The sequence below is a fragment of the Lagenorhynchus albirostris genome, chromosome 1, assembly GCF_949774975.1.
Source record: "Lagenorhynchus albirostris chromosome 1, mLagAlb1.1, whole genome shotgun sequence".
Classification (NCBI taxonomy): domain Eukaryota; kingdom Metazoa; phylum Chordata; class Mammalia; order Artiodactyla; family Delphinidae; genus Lagenorhynchus; species Lagenorhynchus albirostris.
Genome location: NC_083095.1, coordinates 191,334,477 through 191,355,442, shown reverse-complemented (window position 1 = coordinate 191,355,442; position 20,966 = coordinate 191,334,477).

Here is a 20,966-nt window from a genome sequence, read left to right as displayed (position 1 = left end):
TTAGAGGCCTTTTTTTCCTCTTGGGCAGATGTGTTCACGTGCTCTCAGAACCGCCAGCACCAAGGGCTTCTTTTGTGACGTTAGCCATTGTCACTGCATTCTGGGATGCCGCAATTCCACGTTGCTCCTGCGCTTTAAGCATATTAAAGCATGGAAGGTAATGCTCGGCGTTCTCAGTAAATTTCAGAGCGGTAAACTCTAAGCAATAGTATGGATGATACTTTCTAAAATACAAAAACGTTCCAGTGTAATTAAGAATTAAAGTCATACTGGAAACTGATTTTTTTTTTATTGTAAGTTGAGGATACTTTTAAAATGTAAGAAAAAACAAATGTTATAAATTATATCGCCATAAAGTGTTAATACCTGTGAGATTGTTGATTTGCTGGACTTGATTAGTGCATGTAAATGAAACTCGGGAGAACTGTGTTCAGTTAGAACCCTTACTGATGTAGGCCTGTACCTTTTCTGGAGAGATGATGTAGTAGGCAGATGTTTCCCAGTCAGATGGCAACTTGTGATTTAAGCTAACTTTGAACTTGATTTGCCAGTTGTCTATTGATCTATGTCACCTTATTGTTTTGACTTTTAAAAATGTTTATATCCCTAAAGGAACTGCTCACATACACATATGTGATGCCTAATTTGAAATTTTCCCGGTGAATTTTTAAACAATTAAAAATTTTGTGGAAATATTTTTATAATGTTTGATTCACTTATTCTGTAGTGAATTAATTTAAATACTGCACTTTAATACACACATGGTGTCCAGCTACTAACCTTCTTGAGGTAACCAGGGAATATTTATTAAAATAGGCATAGTATCCCAGAATATTCTCTATCTAGTTGTCCTGTTGCCATGGCTTTGAGCATGTATCTCATTTTGGTGGACACCTTGGTTCAGATAGTTTGCGAATAGAAATACGAATAGCCCCTGGGAAACCTCAGGGTTTTTATTTTTCTGTTTTAAAAGGGACCTGAGTGGTGGTACATTCAAACCTTAAAAACTGATGTTGTAATAAAATGTATTTTGTGAAGGTGGGTCTGTTAGAGTCTTATCCCCAGGAGCCAGCCTCCCTACCTTTTCCCCTTTGTTTTCTGTTTAACTAGTTTGACTAACTTTTCATTTTAAACCTTGGGCTATATCTCCAGATTTTAAGCACACTGAAAACTCTGTCAGCCCTTTTTAAAGACATTGTGCTGCTTTTAATAGCCCAAATGAGTGGTTTTATCTTCCAGATTTTATGTATCTGCTTCACAGTTGTAAAATCTTGGAAAGGAGGTGCTTAAAAGTTTTCAAAGAATTAATTGTGAACCCATTTCAGAAACAATCTATTGTTGTCTTTAAACACAACCTTAACTTCGAGGGATTATTTCAACGGGGGGGGGGGGGCGGGGGGGGAGGGGGCAGGGCGTGAAGTAATTCACTGCAAACCAGAACTATTGTAGTTCAGGACTTAAAGCTACTGTGTTTAGATGTGGGGTTTGAATATACGGATTTCTTTTCAATACCTGTAAATATGGCTATATTCTTGTATTTGTACTGGAGTGTACAAAATGACACTGAAAAGTAATAAATATGTTTTGACTACATTGTGCAGTTATTTCAGAACAGTCTGTTTTGAAAGAGTGCATAATTTTATGCGTTTGAAGAAGAAAACTTAAGATACCAGGTTACTACAGAATTTTTGAAGAGTGGTGTTCCAGTCGTGTTTCATATAATGTCTTAACTGCACTGTTTTAGTGAAAAACTTGGCGTTGGGATTCTTTAGATGCCGTTATGACCTGCTGTACCCTTTGCCCCCGATGCCGAGCTTTGGGAGTGCCCTAAAAGTGCATCCTGCCGAGGTGAGCGCGTCCAGGCCCTTGGCTTTAAGAATCCCACTCTTAGGTCGGTTTCACCCAGGTTATCTGCAGCCCTGGTCTCTTCCTTGAGCTCCCCACAAGTTAGTTTAACACTTGCCTTACCACGCATGGCAAATTCTCTTAAGAAAAAGAGGAGCTCTTGCGCTTAAGACTTTTATCCTCCCCTGTTCCCCGTCTTCAGGGGCCGACACCGCGGTTCCCCCAGTTGCTCGAGACCCAGACGTTTTTGTTCTCACACGTGCTCTGCCTTCACGATGTGCTTTGGGCCTGAGAGCCCCTGCCCACGTTTGCCCCTCCAGCCCAGCCCTCGGTCCTCTTGAAGGCCTCCTGCCTTCCTGTCCGCGCGCGCGCACGCACGTGCACAGCCTGCTCTCCGTGTTGTCACGCTCAGAACAAAACCCAGAGCTCCCCCGTGGCTTTTGTGTTCAAGGCCCGAATGTCAGCGCTGTCTCATGTCTGGTTCCTCCCTTGCTTGCTGCAGTCAGTCCCCCAGGGTCCTCTGTTCTCTTGCGTGGAAAGCCCTGTTCCCAGAGGCCTGCACAGCTATAGCTGGCCGCCCATTCAGTCTCTTCCCAGAGGTCTTCCCCGACCTCCCATCCAGATCAGAGCACCGCTCTCTACACCTGCATGCTGGTATTCTTCAGAAGATAGTTACTGAATGAATGATGAGTGTTAAAGGGCTACGGACAGAATCAATTTAAGAGGATTGATTGACAAAGATTACGGAGCTTTTTCTTCAAGTTGTAATTTTGGTCCTCTCACCTTGGGAGATAGGAACGGAACAGCAGCTAGTTTTGTATGTTTTCCTTTTAAGAAATGACAGTTGGTTACCAAAACCGAACTCCAAACCCATTTTAATTGCTAGCATTGTGAAATGTGCCCTCTCTCTCTCTCTCAGGCAAGGTTAGTCAGCTTGAACACATTTTAAGATTCAATAAGCCACTGAGAAGCAAGATGCTACTTCTGATGGGAGAAGCCTGGGCATGGCCGGGTGAGGGGGGTTGGAGACTGGGTCCAGGATTCACAGGGAGGGAAGGTTTGCTAGGCCCATGTCTTCGGTTCAGGTGATGCCTTGACATCCAACCAGATGCTGCTTTCAGGACGGGTGTTCTAGGCAGAAAGCACACACTGCGCTCTGAGATGTGTCACTGGTGGAGGAGCGTCTTTATTACACACATCCACCCTAGAGGAGAACAGCTGGGGTGGGAGAATTCCCTGCTTTTGCGACTGGGTGCACTGCATCAACAGGTGTCTCTCTCTTTTTTTCGTGTGCCTACTGTTTAATTGCCCAGTTTGACCAGCCTGTGTGGGTGTGTTGTGGCCTCACGTTTTCTCATCCTGTTGAGGTAGTCCCAGGGTTATTACCTCGGATGAAAAAGGCAGACTGCAAGGACAATGATGTTTGTTTCTTTACTGTATTGTGTATTCCCATCACCTAGAAAAGTCAGCACCTAGTGCATGCTCAGATATTTTTGCATGAATGAGTGAAGTAAACATTTTAGCTATGTGCTTTGTAGGATTGGTCAAATTTGTATTTAATATTTAAATGTAATACGTTCAAACATTTTAATTAAAATTCATGATTAAAGAGGAGAGCTTGAACGGAGTCATTGTGAAATATCAACAGGCCACTTCTTTAAATTTCACTTTTTTTTTTCCATTCTGATACCTTGACATTTTATCATCTTTTTGAGCTAAAACTGTTAAAAGTGATAAGCAGAAGATAGTTCCATGGTTGGAGAAACTCTGATTTTTAAAATGCCAATGCAGAATCTCAGGCTCCATCTCTCTTTACCTGTTTGACAAGCACAAGGGTTGCAAAGATATTATGTAAAATACTGATGATGGAATTACAGCATAAGATAGCTGATGAAATATCCCCCAACGCTTAACAAAACAATAGCATTTGAAGAGCCAGAATATTCCTCCACAAACCTCAACACAATGAAAAAAGTACAAACCTGTCCTATAATCTGTGAAAGGTGACAGCTGGTTAGAGAAAAGCGGATAGAAAATTTTGGTGGAGTTTAGCACATCCAGTCACCCCTGACTTAGGGCCCAGCCAGAAGGTAGAAGTCACCCTGGGTATTTCCAAAGGAGGGAAATTGGAGCTGGCGGAGGGTAAACCAAGGCAGGCCTGACTGGAGGGAACAGCGGGGCAGCGGGCGACCTGGAGGGCAGACAGAGGGGCAGCCCCGCCCGGGGAGCCGGGTCCAAGGCAAAGGCGAGCCCGCTGAGGAAGATGCCAGCTATGCAGAGAGGGAGAAGGCCCACTTCGGCAGAGCTTACCCAGGAGCAGGGTGGCAAGAGAGCCCGGCACATGCTCTGCAGCCCTGAGACAGGAGGAAACGGGAGGAAAACGGACCTGAGCGAGCAAGCAGATAACCGGCTCGAGCAGAACAAGGGACGAGAGAAAGCGCCGGTTTCAGCAACGCTTCCTGGCAGGGCGTGATGCAGCACCGTCTGCGAAGTTCTAACAGGTGTCTGAGAAACTGTATTGTGACCCAGATGTTACAGTTAGGAAGTTGTTCAAATATAAAGACAGCAGACACTCCCAAACATAAAAGGGTCAGAGACCTTGAAGAAAGCAAAACTGACAAAATCTAACCAAGAGATGGAGGGAGAAGGTAGTGAAGCACCATTGGCGACGTGGAAGCAACCTAGCCCTGCGACCCCGGAAGACGGGGCTCGAGGCTCGTGATGTAGGAAAGCGCGGCAACGTTGGGATAAGGAAATGGGAGGAGATTCAGGTGCAGTCATTGGCTTCTCAGCAGGGAGAAGACAGGAGCTGATCGATAGAAAGATCTCTGTACGGGCAGGTCAAGCGCTTGCTCCAGCCAAGGCAAAACAATCATAATCTGAAAACGTAAATGCACAAAAAGTTCAGCGTTCACTACAAAATGCCTAATACAGAAATAGCTGCTGTGAAGAAAACAAACACGGTAATAGATTAGAGACCCACAAGGGAGGGAGCCTGGAAGAGCCTCGCCTAAGACGTGACCTTGGGGCTGAGCCCCGAGGAGGGAGCAGAGGCAGCATGTCAAGCTCCACGTCACGTGAGGCTCAGCGGCGCGGCACGGGAAGCTGTCCCGGACAACCGCGTGAACAGATACACGCTGTTATCACCTCTGTTACTTCCAATACTCTCCGGGAAATACTACTGTGGTTTTCAGTGGTGCGAGGAAGCCAAGCTCAGGGGCGCTGGCTGTGCAACTGTGCGCGTTTAATTCCCAATTCTGTGTTTAATGACTGCACGTTGGCAGCTCGAAATTGGCCGCGGTGGTAATATGGACACCATGGAAATGGACTAACCCTCAAACCAGGCTTTACCCCACCCCCGGGGCCTGTTGTTAAGTATTCACCAGCACACTTCTGCATATCTGACTAGCATTACCGCCCTACCAAATGTCTAGTTAATAAAAACGTGGACAAGTCCCCAGGCCAGTCTCCCCCGCCCCGGGCGCGACTAGAAGGAAAGGCAGTGGGCAGGCCGCTGGGCCAGACCCTCTCTCGGCCAGGACCGGCCCCCTGCGCCCTGTCAGTTAGCACTTTCACGGGCTCTGTCCATGACCTCAGTTAGGGGAACCGTGCACCGCAGGCCTGGAGGGAAAGGATGGTGATCCGGGCATGAAGCTCGCTTGCAAAGGGCCTTCTCCCTGCCTCTGTGTCCCCCCTCGGCGGTGCTTCCACTTACGCGAAGAAGTGGCGCACTTTTTTAACGCTTTACTTCAGCTCGGGGTTTGTCCACAGCAAGAGTGTTTGGGTGACGGGTGCGGTTAACTTACCTCTGGCTCACGTGGTCCCATCGGGAGCCTGCAGGGTTCTCCTCTCCCACACACGCTGTGTCCTCTGCCCCAAACCCCACCGGAGAAGGGTCAGCCTACCCTTCGGGGCCCTTCCCCGAGTCCCTTCAACTATTGTCACTTGCCATTTTGTTTCTGACTCCTCTCCTGCTTTGGTGTAGAAATAGAAAAGGAATGTCAGCTGATCAAGAACGGAAAGTGAGCATCTACAAGGAAAACTGTCCAGCATTGAGAGGGGATGGAGCGGCGCCTGTGTACCAACCGGGAGAGAGAGAAACTGAGCTCAAGAGACAGTCAAGTCTGAGACCTCCCTGGTGGCCCAGTGGTAAAGAATCCGCCTTCCAGTGCGGGGGAAGCGGGTTTAATCCCCGGTCAGGGAACTAGGATCCCACATGCCGCGGGTCAACTAAGCCCGCGCGCCACAACTACTGAGCTCACGCGCCTCAACTACTGAGCTCACGCGCCTCAACTACAGAGCCCACGCGCCACAACTACAGAGCCCACGCGCCACAACTACAGAGCCCACGCGCCACAACTACAGAGCCCACGCGCCACAACTACAGAGCCCACGCGCCACAACTACAGAGCCCACGTGCCACAACTACAGAGCCCACGCGCCACAACTACTGAGCCCACGCGCCACAACTACAGAGCCCACGCGCCACAACTACAGAGCCCACGCGCCACAACTACAGAGCCCACGTGCCACAACTACAGAGCCCACGCGCCACAACTACTGAGCCCACGCGCCACAACTACAGAGCCCACGCGCCTCAACTAGAGGAGAGAAAACTGGCATGCCACAGCTGGAGAGAAGCCCGTGTGCCTCCACGAAGACCCTGAGTGCTGCAACTAAGACCCAGCGCAGCCAAATATAAATAAATAATAAATCTTAAAAAAAAAAAAAGAGCCAACTCAAGCCAGCGCCTGTGCTGCAGGCCAGCGGGAGACCCTCTCCCTGCAACCTCTCTGCTTCCAGTCAGTCAGTCATGTCCATCATCTTCTGTCTAATGTCGTGCAGGGTTGACCATGTTTTGTTTGGTTGGCTCCACCGAGCTTATCAAGCAGGCAAAGCCACTGATCTCTAAGAAGGTGCGAGGCTGCCCTTGAGGCTGTTGGCTGGAATCCAGTCCCCCAGGGTCCGATTTGCCCATAAGCAGCACACAGGCCCCAAGGAGCCCCACGCAAGGGCACACACGGTCCCCATTCCCGAATCTGGATACTGACATTGGGAACATGCTTGGCCTCTCTCCTCGCCTGTCCCAGTGACGCTTGTGACTTTTTATTTTGCAAAATGCTAGACATATGAGGCGTGAAGAGAACTGGCCAACGGACACCTGTGTGCTACCATCCGGAATCGGTCACATTGTCATAGCCCCGTTCCCTCCCTTCCCCCCAGACCATCTGGAAGTCAGTTGTAGACATTGTAGCACTTACCCTCCACACTCCAGCGTGACTCTCCCACAGGTAAGGATAGCACCTCACATAACCAGTAACACTGTATCCCAAGAACAGATACCATTTGGTGGGGTTTGGGAGTTAAGGAAAATTAGAGAAACATCCATATGGAGGTCAAATCAGGGCTGCTTTTGCTTTCCACTGTGTAACTTGGCTTTTAGAGTCATTCTCTACAAGCATACCTGAAAGTTTTACAATAAGCATCTTCTTTTGCAGTCAGGAAAAAAACAAAGGGTTTGAAGCGGCATCAGGACCCGCAGATCTCAGCACGGGGCGGGCTGGGCTGTCCCGCTGGTGACACTAGGTGGCGGTGTTGGGCTGCTTTCAGGAAGGAAGGTCCCCCAGACACTTTAGGGCTGGGGCGGGAGAGGAGGACGGAGACGCTTTCAGAGAACCTGCTAGAACTGCAAGCAGACCCTGAAGAGACAGGAAGGGGGAAACGGCGGAGAACTTACTGTAATGAACACACTTCTTTTGCGGGGATATTGAGTCAGCACCGTCTCCGAGTCTGACCTACTGAAGTCAAATCCAGGCTCTGCCATAGACTCAAGGAGGCTCGCTGTTGCTGAGCGTGTGTGGGACCTGCTGCGCGGGACAAACGTGACGATGCTGGGAAAGCCCTTAGCGCGTGCCCGACACAAAGCCCGAGCCGCGCCCTGCGGCCGTGGTCATTCATTGCCCCCCAACATCGAGTCCCTGTTGGTTTTATCCTCCTGAAAACCTCGCTGCCTCTGCTCTAGCCCACCTGTTTTCCAGAGCTCCCTGTGTGTCGGGCGGACAGTGGACTCCGCTTCAGGTTAGGGAGGTGGACAGCAGCCTCGTGTTCCGAGCAGGACTGCACATCCTCATGAGGTTTAGTCGTTATAGATTTGTGGCTTCTCTCCCGCCACTTGAGGAGCAAACCCCACAAAGGCAGGGCCTGTATGTGTCTTGTTTGTTTCCGGCAGTGTCCCCAGCGCCTAGAATAGAATAGGGCCTGGCACGTAAGTGCTTAATAAAGGTCTGTTGAATGAGTAAACCCCCTACCCCTTAACTGGAGGCAATCACACCCTCTGCTAAGTTCTCTCCCCCTTCATCCGAACTCTCACCGTCGCGTCGGATCCGTTGGTTCTGGAGCTGTTGGGATGGTAAGCAGTGCCCACGAGAGTAGCTCAGGTTTGCATCCGATGAGATGCCTGCCTTGGGCACAGCAGTTCCTTGGTTGTTTTTGGCTATTTCTTTGGCTGTAGGTTTACTGTTTGGTGTTTAAATCACAGAGTTGGAGTTTTCAGAGCTGGAAAACATCCTCGAGGGCAGTATTCTGATGTCCCTATGGACAAGACACTTAGTTGTCTATGTGGAGGTGTGCAGTCTAGGGCAGTGCCTGGGACAGAGGGAAGGAACCCAGGAGGAAGTCATCTGAGCAACGCGGAACCTGCAGGAAGGACGTGCTGGGCTGTTGCAGGAAGCCGTCTGCCTACCCGCTTCTATCCACCCTGGAAAATCCGAAGGCTTTGGCTGGCGGGGTTCTACTCACCACCCACTCTCATCACGCGAGGGGGCTTGAGTGCCACATGAGCCAGGACGCCGTGCTGGCCACTGGGTTGGAGGAGGAGCAAACCGGGCTAGTTGGGAACAGGAGACAGGGAAGTGGGCCATTTGACGAGAGCGCCGGCAGGTGGATGGGGCGGCCAGGAGTCCAGCCAGGGGATGATATTAGGGACGCGCTGAGAATCAGCTGGTACCTGGTGCCTGGCTTTCCTTACCTGCTAGGTTTACAGCCCAGGGTGAGATGCGACTAATCTCCGCTGGGAACACCGAATGGTCAGCCAGGACAGCCAGTGCAGAGGAATTCAGATAGACCTGAGTTCACATCTCAACCCTGCGGATTTCTAGCTCCGAGACCTTGTGAAAACCAGCTCTGGGAAGTGTGATCTTCCTCGCGGGTAACACGGGGATTGTGTGACCTGCCTTGAAGGGTGATTGTGACAATTAAATGAGAGACGATGGACGTAACGGAAGGTGCTAAATCGATGGTACTTATTGTCCATCTAATTTGGGGGAAAGCAGGCATTAGTGTTAGTGGGCTTTGTATCTCTTAGGAGTTGGCAAGAATTTAAAAGGGGGGGAAATAAAAAAATAAAAGGGGGGGAAGTTACCTCAGTAGGCAGGTGATGGGTTAGACCGGCTTCGATCTGATCTTTGCTTTTCTGCTCAGATCCCAGGGGGAACGGAAGGAAGCAGAACCCAGCCAGGAGAAGCCAAATCTACAGAATGAGACAGATTCCTCTCTTTCCCAAAGAGAGAGGCCAGGGAGGGACGGGGTCCAGTATTTGCGGACCTGTGAGCAGTACCGTGGTGGCTCTAGAAACAGAGCTTGGGACTTTCTCTACCTGAAGAGGAAGGAAGTGGAAAAATCTTCCCGAAGGGGAAGAGAATATGAGTTTGATGTAGCAGTTACCACCTGTGGATGTTTCATTTTAACCAGGAACGCGTATATTTGCTTCACCCTCCATCGGGCCTTCAGTTATACTGCCCTGTGGCGAGAAGCCATGAAGGGGATTTTTAGCAAATTGAACTACTTGGTTGCTTTTGTGTAGTGACTGCTCCATGCACTGCACTTCTCTGATCGTTCAGCTTTCCATTCCAGGCCAGTGCATGTACGAAGCCAGGATGTTTGTTACTTTTGTGGGGTAGCTACCAGCCGAGCCGGTGGTGCCCGGACAGCAGTGGTGAGCCTCAGAGATACCGGACCAATGTGCGAGGCAAACGCAGCCATGCTGCTTGGGCTACAAAGGCAGCCACTGCGTTCAGTCATCGATCAAGTCCCTGCTACAGATTGGGTTGTCGCACAAGATCATCTCCGTAGCCGCTGTAACGACCCTGCGGGGCGCTTGTCCTCTACCCGCCCAGGTAGCGGTGGAGTGGCTGGGAGTTAGGCCAGGTCTGTGAACCGGACCAAGCCACCTCCCCACCCTCTGCTTCTCTGACAGGGAGCTGCACGAGGGGGGGCTCTCCTGCCCTTTCTCGTGCAGTATGGCCCCTGCATACGAGCCTTCAAGTCGCGAGCTCTCAAAGATGCGAACGTGCGTTCGCGTGCCCAGTCACGTGAGTTAGTTCACGTGTCTGGCGTACGTTGTCACGTGCGTGCATCCTCTGCAAGTGGTCGTGCTTTTGTGTACTTTACAGGACTGTGTAGACCACAGTAGTGCAGCATCTTTATTTCAAGCCCAGGATGTCCGGAAGCGAGCGTGAAAGCAGTGGTATATAGCCGACTGTGTTAGTTGGATACCTAGGCTAACTTTGTTGGACTTACAAACAAATCAGACTTACAAATGCGCTCTTGGAATGGAACTCGCTAGGATGTAGGGGACTTACTGTATTTTCTTCCGTACCTGGCTTAAACCGGTGATGCCGGTTTAATCCCAGTTGTGCAGTCACCGCCGAGGCGCAGACACACCTACGAGCTAGCAGGAAGCGGGGTTCGCACCATGGGCTCTGGGGGTCCCGGCAGCACTGGCAGGGCAGCTTCAGGGCCCAGTACGAGCTGCAACGTCTGTTGGTAAAGGGTGACATTCTTTTGGCCCATTCACGCGGCAAACATTAATTGAGCGCCTTCTCGTGCGCCAGGAAATTTCCCCGGTGCTTGGGCCCCGTCACTGAACCGAAACCCCCCTGCCCGCTGGAACGCGCACGCTTCCACGGGAAAACAGACAACAAATGGTGAACATCACACTTAAGTAGATTACGTGGTGAGTTAGAAGGTGATAGGTGATATGAATACAGCACAAGAAGCGCAGGGTAAGAAAATCCAGATGCGTGAGTGGTGCGGGAACAGACCCGTTTTATTTCATTTTTAAAATTATTTTGTCTTTTGATTTTTTTGGCTGCACCCCACGGCACGCGGGATCCGAGCTCCCCGACCAGGGATCGAACCCGTGCCCCCAGCAGTGGGAGCGCAGAGTGCTAACCACTGGACTGCTGGGGAGCCCCATGTTGCCACTTTAAATAGCGTGTTGGGGGGTCAGCATGGTCGAGCGGTGACACGGAGCCAAGACTTGGGGCAAAGGCCCACCGGCTAGAGCAGGCCTGGCGTGGGGCGGGCGGAGCGATCGGCAGGGGCACCGGCAGGAGATGAGCTTGGATGGGTGGAGGGTCCAGATCACGTGGGGCCCTGGAGGCATGTGAGGAGTGAGCCGAGTCCGTTGGAAGGTTTTGGTTGGAGCAGATTACGCTTACGTCTTAGAGGGCTGTGTGCCGAGAAGAGACCGAACGGGGGTGCAGTGAGGGGAAAAGCAAGGCCCTTAGGACTACTGCAGCGGTCCGGGCGCGAGGTGCTGGGGGCTGGGCGGTGGCGGGCGCAGGATGCCGTGAGCGCTGGGAAGGCGGCCGACCTCGCTGCTCGGTGCGCTAGATGCTGGGGGATGGGGGTGACCCCGCGGCTCCGGGAAGAGTGAAGGAGGGAGGTGGGCGGTGGCCCCGGTTGCTCCCAGGACACGGCTGCGGACGGCGCAGGGCCGCTTGGGCACCTGCAGCGCTGGCACGGCGGGACGTGGCCTCCACGAGGGGCCCGGGATCGGGTGGAAGGACCGCATCTTCACCGCTCAGTCCCTGCGGCCCTCGAGGGGCGCAGGGGGGCACGATGCTGGCGGGTGAGGTGGGTCCGCTGGGGAATGTGGTGTGTGTGTGTGTGTGTGTGTGTGCGCGCGCGCGCGTGGGCTGCGTGTGCGTGCGTGCATGTGTGCGTGCGTGCGTGTGCTGCGCTGCATGTGCGCATGCGTGCGTACGTGTGTGTGCGTGTGCTGCGTGTGTGCATCTGCACGTGCGTGCGTGCGTACGTGTGTGTGCGTGTGTGCATCTGCACGTGCGTGCGTGCGTACGTGTGTGTGCGTGCGTGTGCCAGGGAAGGGTCCTGCCTTGGGCGGGGGGGGCAGGGGCGTGACCACGCGGCGCTGCCTCGCCAGGGCCCCAGGCCCTCGGGGCGGCAGGGACCCCGTGCACCTGCCCACCAGGCCCAGCGAGGTTTGTTACGCCAGAGGGAGTAAAAGCCCACCTTGGCGCTGTGGGCCCTGCTGGGCCCTGGCTGCGGGACCTCAGCGTCCGGCCGGGCTGGCGGCTCGGGGCAGCAGCGGGAGTCAGCGCCCTTCCCTGCGCCGAGGACCGAGGCTCGCCCGCGGCAGCGCGGCTCAGCTCCGCCGCGGGCGCCTCCGGGGGCCGCGACCTTCCCTCTCGGAACCGCCCCCGTGTGGGTGACGGGCTGAGGGGCCGCCAGCCCGACGCTGCCTGAGCCAGGCGCCCCGCCGGCCGAGCAGACGCCCCCGCCGCCCGCAAGGAGAGCCGAACGAAGCGGGGCTCAGGGCTCGCTGACGAGGTCGAGGCCTGTTTGTCCACGGCGTCCGCAGCCGCTTAGCAGAGTCCGAGCAGCCGAGTGCCTCCCGCCGTGAACCCAGCCCGCCCTTCCGGAAGGGTCGGGGCCCGAGGGAAAGGAAGGCCTCTTCTGGGGGGTCCTGGACGCGGGGCATGCGCACGGAGGCCTCCAGAAGACCACCAGAAAGGCAGGCAGGGGGACTGCCCTGGGGGCCTGGTGGCTAAGGGTCCGCGCTGCCAGGGCAGGGGCCCGGGTTCCATCCGCGGCCGGGGAGCTGGATCCCACTCGCCGCAACTAAAGGTCCCACACGCTGCAACTAAGACACGGTGCAGCCCAACAGACAAACAAATAAATACTATTTAAAGTCAAATGGAATAAAATAAAAAGGCCGGAAGGTAGGAGGGGAGTGAAGAAGCAAACGAGGCGTCCCCGCCCGCGCGGCCGGGCCCCCGGCGTGAATAAGCCTCTGTCCCCGCGGAGGGGGACGTTGCCGCCGCGCACGTGGGCGAGAGACCTGACCGCACTCTCATAACCCAGGTTTGCAGGACGTGCGGGAAACTCCTGGACCCTCCGCGCTAGCTGTTCTGCCAGGTGCCAGGTAAGCATTTGGGAGGGACGCTTTCCCCTCCGGGGCCAGGTGGCCCTCAGGGAGGCTGGCAGAGGCGGGCCTGGTCACAGGCTCCGGCCCTCCTGCCCCGGGGTCACGAGCGCCCTGCACGCGCCACGGGGCGCCTGGGGTCGTGGCCTCTGCAGCCGGGGAGCTGCCCGCTCACCCGTCCTGCGGGCAGGACAGCGGCCCCTGGGCGGCCGGGGGCCGTGCGCGGGAGTTCAGGCCTGGGCGGCGGCTACTGCTAGAGGCACGAGGCAGCCAGCGAGGCCTCTCCCCGCCGGGGCGCCCGGGAGTGACGGCAGCGGATTCGTGTGGTCCGTCACACGGAGACCCCCGCCGCCGCCGCCGCCGCCCCCTGCCACGTCTGCCCCCAGCTCTGCGACCAGGGCCGGGCCAGGCCGGGAGGGCGGACGGGCGGGGGGGGGGGGGGCGGCGCTGCTGAGGGGGAGCGGGGCCGCGGTCTAGCTGAGGCTGCCGTGTCCCGTCCCTGCCACACCCTCTCCAGCCCGCGTGGTGCCCAGCCCTGGGCTCTGCAAGCCGGGGCCCTGCCCGGCAGGACTCAGCTGCAGAGACCTGGAACGGGTCACGTCCGGGGACGTTCGGGCCGTGACGTCCAGTGGTCCCCAGACAGGTGAAGCGGCGTCCCCGCAGGGATGGTGCCTCCGCTGAGGACGCTCCGAGGGGACGTGTGATGTTTAAAATCCTGTCAAGTTTGTAGGTCTGGCAAAGCAAGACTTTCCAGGCAGGAGGGTCTCTAAACCCCAGGAGGGCTGCAGAAAGAGGTAGAGGGCCAGCTGGGGCAGCCCGAGGGGCCAGACGGGTGTGAGTGTGGAGGCCTCTTCCAGCCTGGGGATGCGCTGGGATCTGAGTTAACGAAGAGATGGGTTCAGGGAGAAGAGCCTGTACAGACCAGCAGGCAGCTGAGAGACGGGCGTGTGCACGATGTGCGAGGTGTGCACAGGGGCGGCAGGAAACCCAGTGCTGATGCTTTCTCATTCAAAGGAGGAGTGAGAAGTATGAGTTTTGTGACCATACTGTAACTAGACACTGTCTGTGCCTGGCCGGCATTGTCACCGGTGCCACTTGAGCAGACCTGGTGACGGGGCCTGGTCTTCCTCCCAGAGGCTCGTGGGCGCCTCATTAAACACGAGCTCCGGCCTCAGTGGTGAAGCCCTGCTCTGGACGCCTTCTGCTGACGCCAGACCAGTGCTGCTCGAGCAAAGCTGCAGGATCAGGGCTGGGGAGGGTTTGTTTATCTAGAAAACTGAATCAGCCTTGGACCTAAAACCAGAAACTGTGACGTATCTAGACCAGAGCTGGGAAAACATCCTCACAGTGTTCCGAGCCTTCTGGTGGCATCTCCTCATTTACAGTTTATTTGGGATGGTGATGTTTAACGTTCTTGGACTTTGCAGAAACTTACTGTATTTCATGGCCTTCATTCACCAACCTCCCAGAAATCTGTATCAAAGCAAAAGCCTGTACTTACGGTGTTGGGGGGTTGCCTTCTGCTCTGAGTTCTCCTGTAGCCCAAGCATCTTGCTTGGAGACACTTGGGCTTTTGGGAGTTGGGGGTAGGACCCTGTGATAAGCGTGCAGACCTTCAGTCACTCAGTGAGAGCTTCTCCCTTGTTGAGGCAGGATTAAAAGGTCAGCAGCACTCAAAATATAGAATGGGGTGACCTGTGCTGGACTTCTCGATTCTAAATGAAAAGACTGCAGTCTGTATATTCCTCTTTAAGTATTCTCTGGCTGCCTTCCACAAATTATGACATGTTGTAGTTTTATTATCCTTCCACTGGAAAACTTCTTTGTTTTGTTTTGTTTGCTTTCATTTTTATTTTATGTTTTTATTGAAGTTTAGTTGATTTACAGTGTTGTATTAGTGTCAGCTGTACAGCAAAGTGATTGTTATATATATATATGTTATATATAAATATATTAAGTTACATATATCTATTCTTTTTCAGATCCTTTTCCACTATAGTTTATTACAAGATACTGAATATAGTTCCCTGTGCTATACAGTAGGTCCTTGTTGCTTGTCTGTTTTATATATAGTAGTGTGTATCTGTTCATCCCAAACTCCCCTTCCCCTTTGGTAACCATAAGTTTGTTTTCTGTGTCTGTTGAAACCTTTTCTAATTTCCCTTTTGACTTCTTCAATCTGTGGGTTGTTCAGAAGTGTGTTGTTTAATTTTCAAATATTTGGGGTTTTCCTAGTTATATTTTTATTATTGATTTCTAATTTAATTTCACTCTAGTCAGAGAGCATACTTTATATGATTTCAATATTTTAAAGTTTATAGAGACTTTTTTATAGCCCAGCATATAGTTTATGCTGGTAGAGGTACCATGAGTACTTGAAAAGAACGCTGTTCTGCCCTTGTCAGGTACCTAAAAACGTAGGTGGTAGTGTTCAGATCTTCTTGTTTTTCTTGATTTTTGCCTGGTTATTCTATTAGCAATCTTGTCAATTGCTGAGAGGGCGCTGTTAAAATCTCGCACTAGAATTGTGGAGACATCTCCCTTTCCCTTTAATTATAGCAATATTTGCTTCATGTGTTTTGAATCTCTGTCGTTAGACACACACACATTTATGGTTGTTATGACTTTGGATGAGCTGATCATTTTATTGCAATGAAATGTCCCCTTTCATCTCTGGAAGTACTTCCTGTCTTTTTTTTTTTTTTTTTGGTGGTGGTACGCGGGCCTCTCACTGCTGTGGCCTCTCCCGCTGCGGAGCACAGGCTCCGGACGCGCAGGCTCAGCGGCCATGGCTCACGGGCCCAGCTGCTCCGCGGCATGTGGGATCTTCCCGGACCGGGACATGAACCCGTGTCCCCTGCATCGGCAGGCGGACTCTCAACCACTGTGCCACCAGGGAAGCCAGTACTTCCTGTCTTAAAGTCTCTTTCCTCTGCAGTAATGCAGCCCCTGGGCCGTCTCATGCCTGCTCTTTGCTGCATGTATCCTTCTCCATCCACTTACTTGCAGCTTACATGTGTTGTTGTATTTAACCTGCACTTCTTCTGGACGGTGCATATATAGAGAATCTCTATTCTGACAGTCTCTGCCTTTCAGCTGGAGTGTTTAATCCATCAATCTTTAACGTAATTACTGACATACTTGCGTTTTGATCCACCACTGAGTTTGTCTTCTCTTTGTCTACTCTCTTTTTGTTCCTTTTTCTTCCCCGCCTCACAGCCTTCTTGATCTCACCGCCAGGCCTCACGGACCAGATTTGTATCTGCAGCCTGGGCCCCTCCCCTGGACCCCAGACTTCGAGATTCAACTCTCTCCTCAGCGTCTGTCTTTGGGCACCTAGTAGGCGTCTCACACCCACACCAGGCCCAGCCTCCCGACGGCCTTTCCTGCTCCTCTCTCAGTGGTCCCCTCGAACACGGTGGCGATTCTTCCTGGTGCTTCTTCCGCATCCCCCTTCTCCTGGTCAGCATTCGCCCCGTCCTTCCCGGCCTTCCAGCCAAAACTTGGAGTCGTGCTCGACTCTTCTCTTTCTTTCACCCTCACATTCAATCCATGCGTCTCCCGTCTGTCTCATCTTCGACAGACACAGAACCCACTGCTTCCCACCACCTCACCTGGACATCCTAGACGGAGCACCCTCACCGGTCACCTGGGCCACAGCGCCCACCCGCGGTGGTCATCCCGCAGTCTGCTCTCAGCGCAGCAGCCAGAGGGATTCTTTGAAAAGCTAAGTCGCACCTCTCCTCTGTGATGCAGCGCCTCTCATTGTAAAAGTCAGAGGGTTTACAGTGACCTATCAGACCGTTTCCCGCATCTGCTCCGTCCTCTTCTCCTCCTCTTGATCACCCCATTCTAGCCAGCCCAGCCCCTTTACTGTCCCTCAAACTCTGTTTCTTGACTTTTTTTCGTTACTGCCTCCGGCGGGAGCAGAAGGGAAGTGCTGTTTAGATGTTTTTTTCCTAATGACCCTCTTACATCACCCCATGAGATCTTAGCGCCTTAAATATACTGCATTTGATTGTCTACCGTCTCTGTGTCTGTGCTTTACGCCAGTGGCCCCCAACCCATCTGGCACCAGGGACCGGATTCGTGGAGGACAGTTTTTCCAGGGACGGGTTGGGGGTGTTGGTCGAGGCGGTCATGCGAGCCACGGGCAGCGGCAGATGAAGCTTCACTCGCTCGCCCACCACTGACCTCCTGCTCTGCGGCCTGGTTCCTAACAGGCCGCGGACCAGTACCAGTCCATGGCCTGGAGGTTGGGGACCCCTGCTTTACACATTAAAAGAGTAAGCTTTTCTCGTCCTCCAAGAGTGAATTTCCTGCCCCTCTGGATGATGTCCCCCTGTTGAGAATGCGTGCTTTCACTCTTTGCATGTAGTTCTACCTCAGGGCCTTTGCACCTACTGTACCGTCTGTGCACAACGCTCTTCCCCCATCGAGCGGTCAAGCTCACTCCCTCACCTCCCCCAGGACTTACTAAGACGGTCACTTTTCAGAGAGGCATCGCTCGGTCACTCTGTGGGAAGAGTGACTCCGTGACTCAAGCTCCCCACTCCCTTCCTGGCTCTGTCCTTTCACCTGAGCACTTGTTACCAACTGGCATCTCCACATGTTACTCACCTATTTTTTGTTGTCCCTCTGCCTTCACGAGAGTGCAAATTCCAGGAGATATTTGCGTTCATCGATGGCTCCCGGATCCGGCCCATTTCCTGGCGCACAGAACATGCCCTATTGAACGCTTGTTGAGTGCACGCATGCCGTGCTCACCTGTGCGCACCTGCCTCCACTGCGTGGCCCCGTGCACCAGCTCATCCTCCTTTCTCCTTTTCATCTACCAAGTCCTGTCTTTGCTTTAAAGCCCAAGTCAGCACCAACTTCTCCCTGATCCCTTTCCTGGTTTTATGTCCTCAAGAATATTATAAAGTTTTGGACTTCCCTGTGGTTAAAAATCTGTCTTGCAATGCAGGGGACACCGGTTCGGTCCCTGACTGGGAAATTAAGGTCCCACATGCCGCGGGGCAACTAAGCCCATGCGCCATAACCGCTAAACACCACAACTAGAGAGAAGCCCGTGCACCACACTGAAGAGCCCCGTGCTGCAACGAAAGATCCTGCATGCCACAACTAAGACCCGAGGCAGCCAAAATAAATAAAAAGTAATTATTAAAAAGAAAGAAAAGAATATTATAAAGTTCTTATACCCCGCACTCCTGGCAGGAGTTATAGAATTAGAATTAACTATTGAAGGCTGAACTTCTTTTCTTCTTGGTCTAATATGCCTCAAAACTATTCAGTGACACTACCTTTTAGCTCCAAGAGACGCTGGGTTATTCCTGAAACTGTGAACGTTTATATACCATCAAAAGACTGAGTGGAATGGGGGGCGGGCTTCTGAGTTGAATGTGTGGACATAAAGAAAGGAGAGAAAACCTTCATCTCTAGGCTGATTAACACGGTTGAAGTGTGCTTGGGTGGATTCAGTCGGCCTGGTGCTACTGGAAGTCAGGAATATATTTTCTTGCTGGTTTTCATTGCATCAGATCATGTTGTTTTAACCCAAGGGCCTCAGGAAGTGCAGAGTAAATTGGAATGCTCAATCAAATAAAAGAAGTCTGCTTAAACGGAGTAATGGTTGGTTGTGCCGCAAATGCTGAAGTTCAAGTTGACATTCCAGCCTGAGCTCGTAATGTTATTACTGAGGACCCTGTAGCAGGGGGAAGGGGAGAGGGTATCAGACTTCGACACACTGGCTGGGACTTTTGTTACTTTAGAAGAGAATGAACCTTGTGATAACCTAACTCTTTTGTGGTTATTCGTTTTCTCATGTGTTCAAAGGTCAGTCTGGGCAGGCCAGCAAGTGTCAGTATACTTTGCCATTTGCTTGGTGGGCCTTGGCTGGTGGAACAGAAGTGCCTTGGGGAAATTGCAGTCCACGCCGTCCTGGCCATCCCATCTCTCCAGTGCTGGCGGGCTGGGGAGGGAAGGGCGATCCTGCAGCAGGAGTGAGGGAGGCGCTCTGTAGCCCACGGCCCTGCATTCCGGAGGCCGTGGCTCCCGGCGTCATCTGCGTGCTGTTGACCCAGGAATAGATCGGTGAGTCTGGAACTTCTCAGTCGAAAGAGTAAGTGATGGTAAACTGTTTGCCTCTGGCGCAAGCCCGCTCGTTGCAGCAGCACAACCGTATTTGGGGAGCTGGATTTCTCAGAGACAGCTGGGGTAGCCTTTGGGCGTGACTGAGGGCGGGAGAAGTCTGTATTCAGTGTCTTGCTGGTTCTTCCTTCTTCGTCCTCATTCTCCTGGTCACGGTCCCTCCTCACATATCAGCCCCTTAGAATACTAGGAACCGGTCTTTACAGCTGAGGAGACAGTCCCTCCCGTAGTATTTTAGTTAGTCCTCACGATGTTCCCAGGCGGCAGGAATTGTCTTCGGGACCTCCACCTGGTCAACGAGAAAGTGGAGGGAGACACTGAAGCAGGAAACACATTTTGGCATCACCTCTCACATCACATAACCTGTGCAGCACACAGCTCCCGGCCAGAACCTCGGAGCCCTAGGGCCGCCCTCACCAGATAATCACGTAACGAGGAAGCACGTCCTCCATGGTGGGCGTTGTGCTACGTGCGTTGTACGTAATGCCTTATTTTTCCTCCCAGTAACCTTATGAAATGGTTATTTTATTCCCATTTTTAAAATGAAAAAATAAAGGCTTAGGAAGACGTGAAGACTGCCACCAAGTATGACAAACACACAGCTCCATTAAATCCATCTTTATTAAGAAAAATAAAAGACTGGAGGAATCACAGACCTCGTCACGGTGTTGCCAGGGTGCAGGTGGCGTTTGGGGTCCAACTGTGCCTTCCTTATCCCAGTCCACTGCCCCCTAAACCCCGGGGGAGAAACACTTAGGGTGTGTGAGGCCAGGGAGGTTTACAGGCAGAAAAGCATCCTCGTTGAACCGTTAACTCAGAAGCCAGTGCTTTGTATCCTAATCCAAGAAAATAGTTGAAGAGGCGTAACTGCTACCAAGTTTAGGTTGAGTTTGTAAAACCCAGGCTAGGAAGACGTCAGGGAGAGACCAGCTGGCATCTCTGGGTGGCTCTCAGCCAGTTTGCTAGAAATCCTTTTGCCGAAACGCCTTTAATAAGCTTTTACTGAACACTTACTTTACTAATTGTTTTGCTCCTTTCCCTGTGGCCAGCACTGTTCACACCCCAGTCCACGCGTCACCCCAGCCTTTGCCCTCCTCTGCTCGGCCCCTGCCGTTCGCCCAGGCCCATCTCTTTCCGACTGGTGCTCGGACACTCTCCAACTTTCATGTTGGCCAGGAGGCCAACGATGTTTGTCCTTCCCTCTCTGCTCAGAATCTTGTCTCAGGGCCTCAGGCTTGCTTGGACAGGGATTTGATTGTAAGAAAGAAAGCTCAACTCTCTCGGTAACGAGTGACTTGGGAGATCCCACTGGTCAGAGCCTGTGCTCCACCCAGCCTTGCCGCATTGCCAATGAGGGATGCAGGACCCTGTGACGGGGTGAGAATCTCAGGAAGGAGCAAGGTTTTTAATCTCTCTTGCAAAAGCTCTATCCCGGGTCAATGTTTCATAACACAACAAGCACAGTCAAGTCCTTGTAAGACAGTCCATTTGTCCTCAAGTAGAAACATTTAAGATGATGGGTGATTTTTTGGTGTGGTTCCTTTATCCTAAAAACTAGGTCCACATTCCCTGTGGCTACACTGGAGCTGTCAGCATGAGAGACTCATCACAGGCAGCGCTCCCCGAAGGGATGACGGACGTGCTTGGGAAGTTCATTGCCATTGATGGTGAAGGGTGTGTACAGGGGAGGGTGCCTTCATTCCCTCCAGTTGCAGCCATCGCTTTATACCACCTGTCTGCCAAC